The sequence below is a fragment of the Limulus polyphemus genome, unplaced genomic scaffold (assembly GCF_000517525.1).
Source record: "Limulus polyphemus unplaced genomic scaffold, Limulus_polyphemus-2.1.2 Scaffold90, whole genome shotgun sequence".
Taxonomy (NCBI): domain Eukaryota; kingdom Metazoa; phylum Arthropoda; class Merostomata; order Xiphosura; family Limulidae; genus Limulus; species Limulus polyphemus.
This window is the reverse complement of record NW_013665700.1, coordinates 166838-184675: the sequence shown is the minus strand read 5'-3', so window position 1 is coordinate 184675 and position 17838 is coordinate 166838. Positions and strand designations below refer to the sequence as shown.

The window sequence follows — 17838 nt, the reverse complement described above, 5'->3', positions numbered from 1 at the left end:
CAAAAACAAACAAACAATAATCTGTAGAATTCTCTTCGAACAAACCGTTCCTTTTAGATTAACCTGAACTTATTTTTATTTAATGAATATTTAGCTAAACAAACATGTACAACAAAGCTAAGTTTGGTATGTCTGAGCGAAATGAGATATTTGTGACAAAGGAAATATTTTGACCCTGGGCGTAATTCTCATAATTAAATAGTGAGGTTTGATAGAAAAACAAACAAAAAACGTAGAGCATTATATGGTTTGACAACTAAGTCTGACGAACCGCATATTTGAAAATAAGATCTCTATAATTTTGTGAACAGTTCACAAAAAACAATAATGGGTTAACTTGGTCGTAGTTAACGATTTTTATTTTAGAGCATTAATTTCTGATGGTATGGTTGTAGTTCCTAATGCTGTGACTTTCACGTTTTGATAAAACTGATCTACATTTAACCATAAACAATAATTTTAATAATCCAATGAAAGAAACTACGTTATAACCTACATATTTATCTGAAAGGATACTAGACATTATGCTGTACAAAATAGTTTAAGTCAATCTTAATTACGTTACACGCACATAAACAGGAGGGTTCGGCCGAACCCCGTATTTTTATGATGGAAAAAATTATACTTATATAGTTATACCGCAGCTACTTATGGCATTTAACGTTTTCTACATAGTCTACATTATTCTGATGAAGCATTAGCATTGTTTTGGCTTGAAATAGTCCCATGCCCCCAGACCCCCGTGGCATATGTATTGGCGTTTGATCCCACAGATTAGAAACCTCCCCTTTCAAACACACTACGTACGGGTCTACGTTATGTTTGATATCTTGGTATTTAGTAAATGAGAATCACATCCACAAACAGTTGGGCCTGGCATGGCCAGGTTGTTAGGGCGCTCGACTCGCAATCTGGGGGTCGCGGGTTCAAATCCCCGTCCTACTAAACATGCTCGCTCTTTCAGTCGTGGGAGCTTTATAATGTGACGGTCAATCCCACTGTTCGTTGGTAAAAGAGTAGTCCATAAGTTGGTGGTGGGTGGTGATGACTAGCTGCCTTCTTTCACTGCTAAATTAGGGATGGCTCGTGCAGATAGCCCTCGTGTAGCATTGTGCGAAATTTAAAACCAAACAGTTCATTTCAAGGCACCAATATTTGAGAAATAATTCACATTATCACCATGTTATTATTTTTTTCTTTTTTTTACTAATATTTGAACTTTGTTATTCCTCTTGAGGAAATCAAATAGTCTGTTGGTTAGCAAAACGTAATTTTCTATAGATCTATTCAGCAGATCTCAAAGGGAGTTTTCTTTGTTTGTTGTTAAACACAAAGTTACATACTACGTTATCTGCGCTCTGTCCACCACGGGTATCAAAACCCGATGTTTAGCGTTATACGCCTACTGATTTATCGTTTATAAACTTACAAAGGTAAAAATCTGTGGTTCGAATCCTTATGGTAGGCAGAGCGCAGATAACCTATTGTGTAGCTTTACTCTAAAACAAGCAAACTATTCAGTAGTGAAAATATCATGGTGTTAGAGGTAATATACAAAATAAGAATATAAATATAAATTAACTTTTAACAATAATTAGATAGCAGTATTTTTGAAATCTAGTTCTGGTCGTTTCACTATTTTAGACAAGTTGAGAACTTTTTGAACTTTTAAATTATGTATGATTTTATCGTTTTTTATTAAACCTGATAACTTTTGAGTAGTCAGTGTTGAAAAATGGATTCAAAATATAAATGTGGTGTAACCCAGTTTTTATTCAAAATCGTTAGATTTTGTTTGATCAATATATAACTTCATCAAATTTCCGTATGCCTTGGAGTTATCGGTTAGTGTTAGTTATTTTGCAAATCTCCTTTTAATTTGTTAATTATTACTTTATGTTTTTAGATGTGCTTGTATTAAGATTGATTTTTTCTTATTTTACACTAAAACAATCTTATATGTAATAAGTACAGAAATTCGCATTTATAAAACTCCTTGTGTATTATTTCATAACTCACAAGGTATATCACTGAGTACGGTAGTACTTAATAGTAGGGATCGTGATGAAACAAAATGGCGAACATAAAAATTATCCGTTTAAAACACCTTTAAAAATGTCTAAGTATTAGCAATGACTATTTCACAGTATTAGCTGAGTAAAACTAAAGCATATTGTACTAATATAGTCACCTAATTTGCTATATATATACGTGTTTATGGAGTGAATCAAAATGTCACTATTTCACCGAATTTTCATCTAAGTAAGTAAGTGACTTTTCCAGACGAGCGTACAGAAAAAATGACAACTCGCTCTAATTCTTTCACTGAACTCTTTCGTCTGAGGTCCCAATGATTCCTTTCTTGTACCGATAAGGATACTAGTATAGTTATGTAAAATGGACGATTCGCTACTTTGGGCATATAATTAGATTTGAGGGGAGGTTGGTATAGATCCTGATTAGTCGGGTATACCGTGCCTCAAGCTTGGTTTTGCTGGCGCACAAAAATATAGCTAATAAAAAAGAAACAAACAAGTCTAATAAACATTTTTAAAAATATTATAGAAACAATAGGGATCGATATAGACATAACCTAGTTAGCTACAGTGATATGGAAAGTTTAATGCTACAAAAAGTATTGAAACTAAACAGGTCAAAACTACAAAAACGGAGTTACTTATACATTAACAAATGTTGTACCTACCATGGGAAATTACTGTAATTACGTTAGTCTGAGCCAAAGTAGGGATACGATTTTTAAACTTCTAAATGACTTGACTTTTTTGTTTCAATACATTAGAACTTTCTATATTACTATAGCTAGTTATGCTACGTATATATATCGATCCTTATTTGTCTTTATAAAATTTAATATTTTTTATTATACTTGTTAATAAAGAGTCAGCAAATTAAGAGTGAACAAAAATTAACGCCTATTGAAATTTTACACAATAATTTTCGAATGATGAAACTGGAAACGATTAAACGACACGGATGTTTTGTACATTGTTAACAATAGGTTTTATTTTGTATAGGTTATAGCTAACAACTTAGAACTGGAAGTCTAATAGATCTGTGCTTTACTCAGTAATCTCTGTAAATAAAATAACATCAGAGAATGCATGATTAGTGTTAACCGAATCCCTGAAAACAAGTACTAAAAAACAAAACTCAAATATAACTATGTTCTATTTTCTATTTCCGGAAACTTTCAATATCTCATAGAAAAAAATAAGTAAAATTTATTCATACATTATTCATAAATCTTGAGAATGTCACACAGTACCCTGATAATCTATATTACCTGCATATTCTAACAAAACATTAAATTCGTACATTTGAATTATTAGAATCTAAAGTGGCATAAAAATGAACTAATATTACGCGTTAACATCTGACTCTGGCATGAACGCAGCTTATAAATGTTACGAGTCATGAAATAAGATTTTATATTACCTGATCACTCTGTCATAGACAATAACCAAGCAGTAATTTATCACATGATAGCGTCAGGTAAAATTCCAAGAACTGCAATGACAATATGTACTTCATATTTCAACAGTTTTACTGTAGTATCAGCCGAGGACGGTATAATAGTTTTTAGATAGAGAAACATTTATATTTAGTTTATTAGAAAATTAAGACGAGATAAATTCATGTTAAATACTACTTGAGATTTTTAATTATAAAATTAAGACGAAACAAGTTGATATTACATATTACTTGAGCTTTTGTATTCAGTGAGTACTGAATCACGTGTACTGAGAGTCCGGGGCCTAAACATCAAATATTCTCTACAATAGAGAATTTGAATTAATCCCTATAGTAACTTTCACGAACAATCTACTCCAATTTGCATAATAGTAGAGTTTTGTTCAAAACCCCTGACAGCAAAATACATCTATCTTTGCTTCGCTGCTTTTAATACCACTGAGGTGTCCTAAAATCAACAGGTAAGCCATTAAATATATTATTTTGAAGACCGAAAATATATTTTTCCTCAACATTCATTTTATACTTACATAATTTATCTTCAATCCATCTATATACCAGGCACTACAAAAACTGTAATTGCTTTAATAATTAGACTTCATGATTTAGTTCAGACAGGACGTTCGACACATAAGTGAAAGAGTGAGAATAAGAAAACCGAAAGGATTCATTACCAGAAAAAACAAAAAACAAATAGCAGTGCGTGCAAATGGGCGAAATAATATGCTGTTCAATTCAAAACGTTCCGCCGTTGTTAAATCATTAAGTATAATAAAGATTATTTCACGAACCAACAATTTAAATATATATATATATATATATTAAATTACATTTTGCTTGATTAAACTGCTCTGACGCCAATATTTTTGATTAAAGCCACTCCACTAAACAGAAACAATTAAAAAGAGGAACTACATCATTATATAAATCAGACAATTACTATTAAAAATTGTTATATTTTAGTTGATTGTTTTGTATACCACCTGAAAGAAAAGAAAGTATTTAGTAGATCGCATATGTATGAAGAAAATATAAAGGGATTCTACTAATCTAACAACAAAATATAAGCTTAATTCATTAATGGGCTACTTCAGGCTACCAGGTCCTTTGTGTAAGGTACACTTACGAAACTGCAACGAGCTTTTCGAAATAATCTGATTTTGAGTGATCTATCCAATTTAGTAGATGTCACTGGAAAGAAGAATTACTGCACAAACAGCTTTAATTGAAACGTTATACCTGCCATAGATTTGGTATACAGAGCTGAAATCAAGGGTTCGGTCCCCGCGTCGAATAAAGCATTGGTAGGTCATTGTAAAATTTTGCGCTAAAACAAACAAACGTAAATGTATGGATTGATTTTATTTTTTCAGTATACATTGTATTTTTTATCTAGAGTTCACTAAATGTACATTCATGTATAACAGTTAATAATGAACCTAAAAATACTTGATTAAGATGTTCATTTCAATTAGATAACTATTCGGTGTTCTAACTCTTGAGAGGAAATTAAACAATAACGACAAGTTTAACACTTATATTGCTTATAACATTGTTACTGACTTGAATATGTTAAAGTGAATTAATCGTTAGGTCCTGAATACGGCCAAGCTGTAGTCTCTAGACAAGACTTTCTTAAAGATTATAATTGTCTTCCACCACATTTTTAACAACTTTTACCGTGCTATGTGTTGTTGTTTTCATTTCCTTATTTCTGAAAAATATTCCACAAACTATTTTCTCCATTTTCTCCATATCTTTTTTGTTTTGAAGTTAAGCACAAAGCTACACAATGGGCTATCTGTGCTCTGCCCACCACGAGTATCGAAACCAGGTTTCTAGCGTTGTAAGTCCGCAGACATACCGCTGTGCTACTGGGGGGGGGGGCGTTCTCCACATCTACAATGTATCATCGATAATTAAAACGTTGGCGAAGTACTTAAAACACTCTGAAAAGTTTATGATACGATTACGTTTCTGTGAACACGCCATTTGTTTGGAATCTAATAACGGATTATATTTAAAGTTTTTTTTTTTTCTACAAAGTAGTAATTAGAAGCACACATATCCCGTAATTTCATTAATTCAAGAAGAAAATTAGCTGTCAAGCAATCTTGGAAGAAATTATGAGAGTGGTCGAGAGTGGTGTTATTTGCTCGAATAATCGCCGCTCCGTCTATCTTACTTTTATACTTTGGAGAGATTTTATGGATATTGGTTTAACATTAATGACAAATTACACATTGCTATAAAAATCAGTGAGTTAAAAATTAAGTATGCATTTATTAAACTAAGTTCAAGTATGAAGTGAGTTGGGAAAGTGTTGTTAAGGATTAAGCTGTAGAAAACTCGGAGAAAACTACGTCTGGAATGGAATAATTATTTATCCTGTTCCTTGTTTTTCCTATTAATAACAGACGATTAAGGATATATATATATATATATATATCGTAGGAATCTCAATTAATAAATAATGGCTGAAGAAATACATATCGTCCGAAAATTATGTCAGCAAAACTCTTTACATGTATTTTCAGAGCTAGTAGTCTAGAAACTGTTATAATGGCTACTAAAGATTCATTAGATCAATGAATGTACACTGTAGTATACATGGAATGTAAGAGATGCGTGACACAGCCAGTAGGAGCTTAAATAAACCTCTATAACAATTACATAGTTCAGCGAATTTAAACTTCATAAAAGTTGTTTTGGTTTTTAATAACGAATTTTCCATAATTCAGCCACGCAGATTTCGAAATTAATATTCTTTTTTTTTTCTATTATATAAGGATTTTTTTACAAATTTGGATGAAAAAAAAAAACTCTGATTTACAACAAATGTACCACAAATGCAACAGAATGTGTTTGGATGATTTACACAACCTCTTGTTGCCATAGTGATGAATAAATAATATTGAAAAGATAAAAATAATGTCAAAGTGCATGCACAAACAAATACTGTCCAGAAATGACACGTCATGCGGCTTGTTGACCGTTTATATACTAGCGGTGTGTTTCTTGTGGTTCTAGAACGATCGATAAGACTCTCAAGTCGCGATCGGTCTAGAGAAATCTATAGCCAGTGGTTGTCAACATTTTAAACATAACAAAATGTGACCCGATTTCATTGAAAATAATTCACTTATGTAAAAGAACATATGACGTTTTGTGAAAAATCTGTACGTTATGGAGAAAAATGGATATCATTTTCGGATTCAGCGTACAGAAATTACTGTAGAACATGTAAAAATATCAAGACAATAAAAGCATCGCAGGCCCGTTTTGTTAATCAACATTTGGGAAGAGGTTACAGAATTGTTGAACGTAACACTATTTTTTGATAAGAAGTACCCAGGAAGCTAACAGTTTTCGTAACTACGTATACTGATATAACCTTTAAATATGTATTTTTATTAGCTCATTAATAAGATATCCTTCTTATCTAAACACGAGCGAAAGGAGTACTTAACGACTTAAGATTTAATACTTAGAGACGAGTCGTATGATTAGGTAGGCCTTATTTATGTATATATATGGTTAAAACTAGTTTATTATCAATGCACTGTGATTTATAAGAACCTAAAACAATCTCCAGATAAACAGTAGTTCCATGAATAAAATCATTTTTTATTAAAACTCACTGATAAATGTACCAATTGTTACTGCATAGTGACGAGCAACGCTTGACGTATGTTGCTGATGGTGAAAAATCAAAATTATTTTCATTTTTTTGTTTTACAAATGAATATGCAAGTTGAATTTGGTTGCTCACGTTATCTATATATTTGTTTAATGCCATATACTCTTCTTACTGTTCCTTATAATTTAGTTGTTTAACTGCAGACTGGAGATTACATATCAGTATCAAATCACAACTACAGAATTCAGGAGTTATGTTTCGTAACATTTCAAATATTGCCTTTCAGTTAGGTATTTACCATTACTACAAGAATAAAATATACCAAAAATAAAACGTTTCCATCAATGAGACGATTGAAAGTGATACAACAATGTTTGAAGGGAAAGAGACAAGAAGTAACTTGGAAGATACAGTTATGAAATGTGACTTCAAATAACCTCTTTATAATTTTGATGGTTTAATTTTGAACTCTCTAATTATTATCTTACAAATTCTGAATCTAGTTCAAGGTTAGTTTCTTTCTTATTTTAATCATTTTCTCATTTTCACAAGATTCATAATACTGAGACAAATGCATTAATATGTATTTCGTATACTATTATAAAGTTTAACAAGTTCTCTTTAATTTTCAACTGTATTTTATACGTGTATCTTCCAACTTTTTTCTTCCCCTGTAACGACTCTTCCCCTTTTAATGGTATTATCGTTATATATATATCTAAGTACTTTTTGTTCCAATTAAATGTTATTTTCTTTAAAACATTCCACTTTTTATTATTATTGGTGTTGGATCTATGCTCGGTCCAGACTATAATTTTTGCGTCTTTAGTGCAACACAACTCGAATCTATGTTACAGAAACTGAGTCTTTAACTATAAAATAAGATTATTTTTTCAGTTTAACAAGGAAAGTGACCAAGCTTTAACCAGTACAACTTACGATCTTCAAAAGGTGTAAAAATGTGTGTTAGTACCGTATGTTTATTCTTGGAGCCATGTAGGTGATTTACCAAAATTCATTCCACCTATACATTTGTTGTCTCATCTGTTGTCCAAAAAGTGTGGGTACTTTTTGATCTCTTGAAGTTTATTGACAAACATAATAACTCCAATTAGAATCATTATTTATCCAAATAATCCATTTTTTGTATTGAATATTGTACTTAACTCATTGTTACGTTCTTTACAATGTACAATTTCAATACAAGAGCTCTTAAATAAAATACCTAGTTCCATTTTTTTCAGAGCATATGCAGCGAATTGTTCACAAACAAGCTTCATTAGGATATCAAGAAACTGTCTTCTACCTCTTGAGTGGCAGATGATTTCCACACGAAGGATCAGCAAATGTCGGCGCAACCCTTAACTTAAATAAACAATGTTAACATAAACTTACTTTCAAAAGTTTTCTTTCGGTTAGCAAGTGTTACACCAAAACTCTTGCCTCAGTCTAAACGTGAAAGAAGCTTGAGTATCTTAAAAAGGGAAATATATAAACACTGGATAACTGAGAGAAAAATAAAATCAAATTATATATATTTAGAAGAAAGTATGTTTTTATTTGCAAGTCTTAAATGGCCACTAAATTACACTTAAGGCAGTTTACTTGGATTAAACGATAAAAGCTAATTCTCGTTTTTCTTCAAACGACCGAAAAAATAATGAGCTTTTGAAAACTGTGCAGGTAGAAGAGAAAAATGATAACAAAACGTTTTTGTTCCATTACAGATACAAGTTTATCAACGTCATCTGGTTCTGCTGTCACTGGCTGGCCATGAGTAACTCTTGTTATAATCCTTTTATTTATGCCATATATAATGTAAGTATGCTTTCATCATGCACTGTTGTATGCGACCTTGGAACTACAATTTTGCTCTGTACGTTACTTTTGGTCCTTATATATAGAACTACAAAATAATAAATGTACGAGTTTGTGTTGTTGTTTTTGGAACAAAAATATAGTGTCTTAAAAAAATGCCACCCAGTAACTCAGCGATAAGTCTGCAGGCTCACGACCCTAAAATTCTGTTTTCGATACCTTAAGAACGTCCAAACCAAACCAAATATTAACAAAATATAGAATTATGTTTTAGTTTTGATCTGCGTTTAGTGAAACCCATATTCATAGTTAATATCAAGTGTGGTTTGAGATAAATAAAATCTAAGTTGATTATCAAAGTGATTAATCCTGAATATAAATATTGCAAATAAATATAAGATCTAAGAGTCATTTTGTGAACTCCAATCTGTTCTCCATTCGCAAGTGCCGACGTAAACACAAATTATACAAAGGCTCAGTCTATTTAAATATATAGAATGTAAAAATATGTGTTTGTACACTATACAAACATTCGTATCTAAAGTTGTGTAAAAATTCTTGGCTTGACATTGACCAAGCTTGGTTAGGAAAAATAAAAGATCCTGGTCGAAACTGCAGTATTTAGTTGTGTTTGTTTAATCCAGTATAAGCTGATGTGTCATCTGATATAAACTGAATCATTTATAAAAACGAAAAAGCGAAATGGAAACATTACTATTTAATCCGTGTTTTTAAGTTTGTGTTAGTCGATTCCAAAATATTTCAGCTCAAATATATATATATTCCTAAAGGAATACTTGCAAATATTACTTGTTTTAGGAAGATCATCAAGTATAAGCTAAAAATTCTTTGCCATTCGTTACTACACCCCACGAATTGTTTTCAAGAAGTTGTTATAGAAACCAGATTCTTTATTATAGTAACTGTCATATCTAAATTAAAAGGGATCTTTTTTTTTTCGTTTTAAGTTATCATGTTTTTTTTTCGACTAACAGTAGAACATCTGCAAAGATGTTTCGCGTGTTCTTTATATATTAAACAAAGTTGTTTTGAAGTATTGTTTTACAGGTATTTTCAACATACTAGTTTGTTTGTTTGTTTATAATTAAGCACAAAGCTACGTAGGTTATTCACACTTGAAACCCTATAAAAAGAAGCATATTTATAGGTTAAGTTTATGAAGTTGTTGTAAAAAATAAAAGCTATGAAGCTATAAATAGTAATAACAGATTCATCAAATTACCTATATTTTATTTTCATGAGGTTTATATATTCCTGATAACATGACACAAGCCCCATTATTGTATATATATAAACTATATATGTATATACAATTATATATTTTATATCATTAATTTAAGATTGCTTTGATAATTTTTAAATTCTTTCATAATAATCTGAGATCCTCGTAGTGTTATTTTCCACCATATATTAATTATCTGTATTTACAGCTCTAACCCCGTCGCACCAAACATGCTCGGCCTTTCAGCCGTGGAGGCGTTATAATGTGACGGTCAATCCCACTATTCGTTGGTAAAAGAGTAACCCAAGAGTTGGACGGTGGGTGGTGACGACAAGCTGCCTTCCCTCTAATCTTAAACTGCTAACTTAGGGACGGCTAGCGCAGATAGCCCTCGTGTAGCTTTGCGCGAAATTCAAAACAAACAAAGAAATACAGCTCTAAATTGCATTGTCCACGTATGACAAAAGCTTATCTATTAGCAAATGACACCGATATTTAAACGGTTTATTTAAATTATAAGACAATTTTTATATTTTTACTATTAATTCATGTTATTTAAATGAATCACAACAAACCAGTTTGTAGTGAGAGCAAACAGCTTCGCACATGTTTCTTGTTGTGTGGTAGTTACCTGTTTATGGTGTGTATCTTTTCCTTATATTTTTTGCAGATATTTTATATCAAATATACAAGTTTATTTTTCTGCAAAAGAGTTTAAAATTCAATATCATTATACTTTGTTTTAGATTTGATAAAATACGTTTTTTTTTTTTCAGGTGGGGCCAATACGGAGAACAAACAGACTCAAACGACCAGTATGTTTGTTTTGAAATCTGATAATTGATATAATATGTCTTAAAGAAATAAAAACCAACGTTTAATAGATACACGATAAATGTTTTAAAATGTTCCCAGTCTCAAGATACAATAAAAAATGTATGGTTTCGTTTTGAGTTTACTTATTGATTATAAGTATTATTTCATTGCTAGTTACAGCTTTTACAGTAAAAATAGTCTTTATTACCGTAAAAGCTTGTAATAAAGTAATATAATAGAAAAATAGTTTTTACTTCATAATTTTAATCGATGATGACGCAGTAAGTCGTCAAAAGATGCAGAGTGTATGAGACTGCTCCCTGTCTCACAGTATTTTATATTATCTTTATAGAGTAAAATTATTACGTAAAACTATTTTTATTGTATTTTGAAGCAGTAGACATTCTCATTTTTAAACATTTATTGTGTACTATTAAACGTTGACGTTATTTCCTTGATACATTTGAGTGAAAACTTACACGACTGTTTTCTTAATTTTAATTGTCGTAGAAACTACGCTTATGTCTATTAGTTTTGATTGAAAAATATTAAAATATATATAAAAGATGGCTAGAATTGCATAACGATATTATCTTGTTTTTTTCTCTTTTGTGTAAAAAGATGCCATATTTAGTACATGTTTTTTTATCTTTTTTTTTTGGATTCAATGTAGTTTGTTTAATTCTGAGATAAAATAGATTGTTATGTACTGTTTTCAATATGTACTAGATTCAGTTGACCTATAAAGACATTACATACAAGAAAAATAAATGACCTATGTGTAAAATAACTAATTTAAAATATTTGGAAATAAAATACAATTTTACTTCATGTTAGACCCTATTTTACTCATTGTAGAATCCAGGTTTTAGAATAAGAATATTTTACGAGGGCTTTTTCATTTACTATCGCGACCTTTAAGCCCATCTAGCTAGCTTAAGTAAGTGGGTAGAGCGTTTACTATCGACGAATGAGGTGAACTGTGGAGATGAGGTTCCGTATTTCGCGTTCTATTACCGCCTGCTCTTTCCAAGAAAAAGAGAAACCGATCTCTTCTCTTTGGGGGTCATGTGTACGTCATAAGAATGATGGTCAAATTCCACTATTCTTGTCAATAGTAGCCCAAGTATTAGCGGTGGATGGGGTGATTAGCTACTTTCTCTCAAGTTTATCACATCAAAATTAGGGGTGGCTAGTACAGAAACGTTTGAGTAGTGACGCTAAAGACAGACAAAAAGTCGATAAGCTTAACTACATTCAATAGAAGCAAGGAAAGAAATAATACTTCCAATAACGATCAAAAGAAGCAAATAAAATATTTGTCCAAATAAGTTTACGACCTTAGACATAAAACAAAATTTTACACCTGGACGTTTTACGAAAGGTTATCAAGAAACTGTAGTACATTTATATGTAGCAAAAATTATTAGATCGTCCTAAAACAATTATACAACGAATACATAAATTTATAGTTGAAATGTATGATAATTTCAAGAGAAATTAGTTCACTTTGTGTTCAATAGACTTAAATGTGGTATGTGCAGGATTGATGTTCAAGCAAGACTTAATAGAGCTATAGGTGTGTTCAATAGATTTAAATGTGGTATGTGTAGGATTGATGTTCAAGCAAGACTTAATAGAGCTATAGGTGTGTTCAATAGATTTAAATGTGGTATGTGTAGGATTGATGTTCAAGCAAGACTTAATGGAGCTATAGGTGTGTTCAATAGATTTAAATGTGCTATGTGTAGGAATGATCGAAACAACTAAGGATGGTATATGTGATTTTGTTGAGTGCAAGTAAACTAAATTGGATGAAGGGTGAATAATTAAATAACACATTACATATAAGTGTTTGATAAACTTTAAGAGTGATAATATATAATGTCAGTAATTGTAATGAGGGTTAATAGAGGAAAAATCAGTCATAAAATAGACGCACCAAAATTTGATGTTCAGGTGAAGAACTAAAGTTTTTGGGAGTTTCTTTAATTCGTGGTTTAGACTTATCTTATAACATGTAATAAAACATCGATTTATGGAATCAGAACACAATTATTTTCTGCATTGTAAATAAACAAGCTTAAGGTGTGCTCAGTTCAATAAGCTAGGTTATTTGTTGGATTTCACGAGATCTAATCAACTTTTAGTTAGCTCTAAACGTGAAAGCTTTACAAGTTCTCTTGTACATTATTAAATTTACTACTGTTGAACACTTTTACACATATAATTCTTCTTTTTTTGACCGTTTTATAAAGCCCACCTTTTCTTATACTTAATATCATCACGCATACCATCTGTATGATAAAAATTAACCTCTTTTCCCTGATTTAGAATTTTAAGTAAAGTTTCAGTTTATGTCTCATTATTTTTTCTCCTGTTATGTAGGAAAGATTCAGACGAGAATTCAGAAACAGAATGAATCAAAGAAACCAATGCCGACTTCTTGAATTGCATGACTCCAACTCTTTGATGCTTCAACCTCAACGACCAAACCGTGGATCGGAAATGGAACCAAGTGTCTGTCGTTTTAAATAATGTTATCTTTTAAACTGATCGTGATAGTAAATTGCTAAATTTGTATATTATATATATACTGGATATTTTAAGGAGTTATGTTTTAAATGTTGCCTTCAGTCTTCCCGAATAACTTCTCACACAAAACGACTTTTAAGCATAGTACAGCTACTCAAACGTTTACAAAGTTTAAGTAATTTATTCCTAATAATATCACTGTTTCCTAACAAATTTGACATTTTGAAGTTCTTATAAATAAAATACGTGTGATTGCTCTAAATGTTTTGGCCTATTGTTATTATGCACATGTGTAATGTATGTTTACTTATTTGTTTCGATAATGATTTTCGTTACTTGAATAGCAAGAAAATTGCTTCTTTATTTTGTGTAGGCTCATTCAAAGTATGAAGAATATACACTCTTTGTGAGCCAAACTATATTTAATATCAACGAAATTAACATTAATAGATCTTTGATAGAGTTGAGCAATTTCTGTAAGATAGTGTTTTAAATATTCTTTAAACGCATCAAGATAGATAATATTTTAACTACCTAAAAGACAAATTACAAACTTGTTTTAAAGGAAGTACAGATATAAGTGGGAAATATATCAAAGCAGCACAGCATTAAGTAAGAAGCAGGTTCTTTAAATCAAAGCGTGTAATCTTAGCCAATTGCTACAATATAAACATATTACAAACTTGTTTTAAAGGGAGTACAGATAAAGTGTGCAATATATCAAAGTAGCAAAACATTAGGTAAGAAGCAGGTTCTTTAAATCAAACCGTGTAACCTTAATCAATTGCTACAATATAAACATATTACAAACTTGTTTTAAAGGAGTACAGATATAAGTGTGCAATATATCAAAGTAGCACAACATTAGATAAGAAGCAGGTTCTTTAAATCAAACCGTGTAATCTTAATCAATTGCTACAATATAAACATATTACAAACTTGTATTAAAGGAAGTAAAGATATAAGTGTGCAATATATCAAAGTAGCACAACATTAGATAAGAAGCAGGTTCTTTAAATCAAACCGTGTAATCTTAACTAATTGCTGCAATCTAAACAAATTACAGAACTTGCAAATGGCAGTTTGTCTTATTTGTCACGAATAAGCCAAGAAACGACATTATTTTTTCCATTTTTGCTCTGACAATTTTGCAGTAGAAATGAACAGTAAAGACACTTCAGTGGAGTGCGAAATATGATATTAAGGAACTTAATAAAACATTGTAATTATAGTACTGGACATGATTATCATTTATCACAGCTTGATTCTAGAGAATTATTTACTTGTCTTTATAATTATAACAACATGTGGTGATGGTTTAATAACTTTTTATTAAAATGTTGTTAAGTCATTTTTAATCTCAAGTAAAATTAAGTAGTCTTCGTGTATTTTGTCTAGAATGTTTGATTTGAATTCTTACGTTGTTCAAACATAAAGATAATTTATTTTTTATTTTGTTTTTGGAAAGTAATTCATTGTTAACGCACAAATACTTTTATACATTATGTATTTTTATAAGTTCTATTAATATATTATTATGTTTCATCCTTTTAAAATATGTGTCATTTAACACTTCTTTTGACTTAATTAAACTTGAATGTCAGTTGCTGCGTTTAACTGGTGTAATTAGAACACAAATTAATCTAGTCTTAATGTTAGAATAGCTCGTTAAATATCTAAGTACTAAAAACTGGAAACATAAATGTTTGATTATTTTTATGAGATAACGTTAAGCGTGTGGTCGATGCGATTGATGTTAAACATAGAGCAACACAATAGGCTAACTGTACTCTGCCCAACATCGGTAGTTAAACCTGTATTTTTGCGTCGTATCTATGCAGACTTACTGCTGAGCCACTGGAGAGTAAGCGATCCTGTTAAGACAATCTCTCTTTCGTTTTTTCTTTAAAGGATGATTTGAAACATGGAATAATTTGTAATAATTTATAGCTTGCTAAAGATTATCGTATATAAAGTCTTTATGCATTTAAACGTTGAAGAAAGATGTAAATGAATTTCTTTATTCCTGAACGTATTTTTGCTATAGAATTTTGAATGAATATTACGATCAAGAAAACAATCCCTGTTTTCTAATCTTTATGCTATACGCATTCTATTTACCATATCGTATATTAATTTAGCTTGTAGCTTTGTATGTGTCCAGCTAACTTCTCCATAGTTCTGGCGCTAGCAGAACCAAACTTGGCAGGCAGACTCGGGATGGTGCTGTGTGGTTTATCTGTATGGTGTAGTCCCCTTCCAAGGGGGTATCAGTGTGCTACAAAACATCTGGAAGGACACACAGGCATGATAAGGGTCTAATAGCGATTTCAGAGGGTCGCTTAAACCGAATCTGCTATCTGATTTTCTGTTTCTGGTCCCCACTCGAAATCCCATTGGCGCCATGTTTGAAACTGTGTTCATACCCTCACTAACAAGCTAACGGGACCAAACTTGGGGAACGAGCTCGGGTATAACGAACGGCTGTTCTATTGGGCCTTTTCCTTCTTATGTGATATGTTACTATCGTGCTATTCTCGCACTTCACTTTTCCTTCTTATATTATCTGTTACTATCGTGCTATTCTTGCACTTCACTTTTCCTTCCTATGTGATCTGTTACTATCGTGCTATTCTCGCACTTCATTTTTCCTTCTTATATGATCTGTTACTATAGTGCTATTCTTAAGAAGGAAAAGTGAAGTGCACATACATCAACTTTATTTATGTTGTAGTTCTTATCACGAATTGACTCATACAAATGTAAACAGAACAAAGTTTTATTTGTTACTTGTAATTTATGACACATAGATTTAGAAATAGGTTTTATTTCTTAATGGTAACATATTACTTTCTTTCTTTCCCTCTCTCTTTATTTATTAGTTCTCTCTCACATCTTCCGATTTTCTCTTTCCCTGGTTGAACTCCTGTCACTTATATTCCTTTCTCAAGCCCACACTGAACGGCCCCTTTCCTTTTGACCTTGCATTTGTTTTCCTTATTGGCTTACAATATTTTATAACCATAGAAGGTCTTGTCGTTTCTTTTCCTTTTATTTTATTATACGTTTTAAAAATATCGTTTTCATTTCCAAAGATAATATGTGTGTGTGTGTATAAAATCACGAAAGCAAAATATGTAGGCCTGTATAACACTAATTTATACAATTTAACATTACAGGATTCCAATTGGAGGAATGTAACCCTGACACACAGTTTCAACGACTCCAAGCGGAAACATCTTTCAACAAAGTGTACCAACGACGTGTAGTGGTATGCTTACCAAATCGAACCAACAATTCCATACTACGTTGTACCGAATCACTTAATGAGTTGATATATTCGCCCTGCCAAAATGCACGAGGTGTGCAGTCCGCTTAGATGCGGAGTGATTTATAAAAATTATTACCTTAGTTGAAATGAATTTGTAAGGTAGCTTTTAAAACTCATCAATTAGTTTCAAGCTCCTAATTAATTACTCAAGATATAACGTCTTCTCCTAAAAAATCATGATACTTTAAAAAGTCCTAAAGAACGATGCTTAGGCATTTTAGCTTTCTATCATTTTTAATCAATATAAAAATTTTCATATCAATGAATAAATATTATATTTGTTTCCTCTTATTGATATTAAGTACTCCTAATTCATATATCATTATAAATAATAAAGAGATAACCTAAGTAATTGGGAGAAGTGTTTAAAACCTGTAGAGTATTGCTGATTGGTGGCTTTAATAGCGCTTATAGTTGTGTCAATACTTAGCTTTTCATTTAACCACAAGTTTTGAAGGTCTTTTAATAGCTCATAATCAAGCGAGAAACTAGGTTAATTTGCGAAAAAATATTATTGTGTGGCGAAAAAAAAACCTGTTAAGTTTTTGTCCCTAGTTACAATATTTTTATTTTGTTAGTTTGAAATTCAAGGTTTTGTATTAATTTCTTGAACATCAAAAGAAAAAAGTCTCGGCCCTCCCTAGAATGAACCATATCTATTGTTTTAGCATAATGTGATGTTTGGCCAGTAACGGAGGATTCTAAGCTATAAATGTTTTTAAACAAAACTTGTCTTGGAACTACATCTATATTTTATAACGGACATAAAATCCTTCTAAATACGAACTTTGACTAGTCGTGAAGTGATATTTTGGTTGCTTCGAAATGGCTATCATAATTCGACACACAGCCATTTTGAAAGAACCTCAGAGTAATGTATTGATAATATTAAAATTAATTTAAAGTACGAGTAAATTAACAAAAAATGCATAAACTTTATTACATATTAACCTACATTTAAGG

General features: G+C 31.1%; 1 pseudogene; it reads left to right on the top strand.

Moving 5' to 3' along the window:
* The window catches only part of LOC106468636, a 97654-nt pseudogene extending 80634 nt beyond the window's left edge, over nt 1-17020 (top strand).
* Nucleotides 17021-17838: the final 818 nt, after the last annotated feature.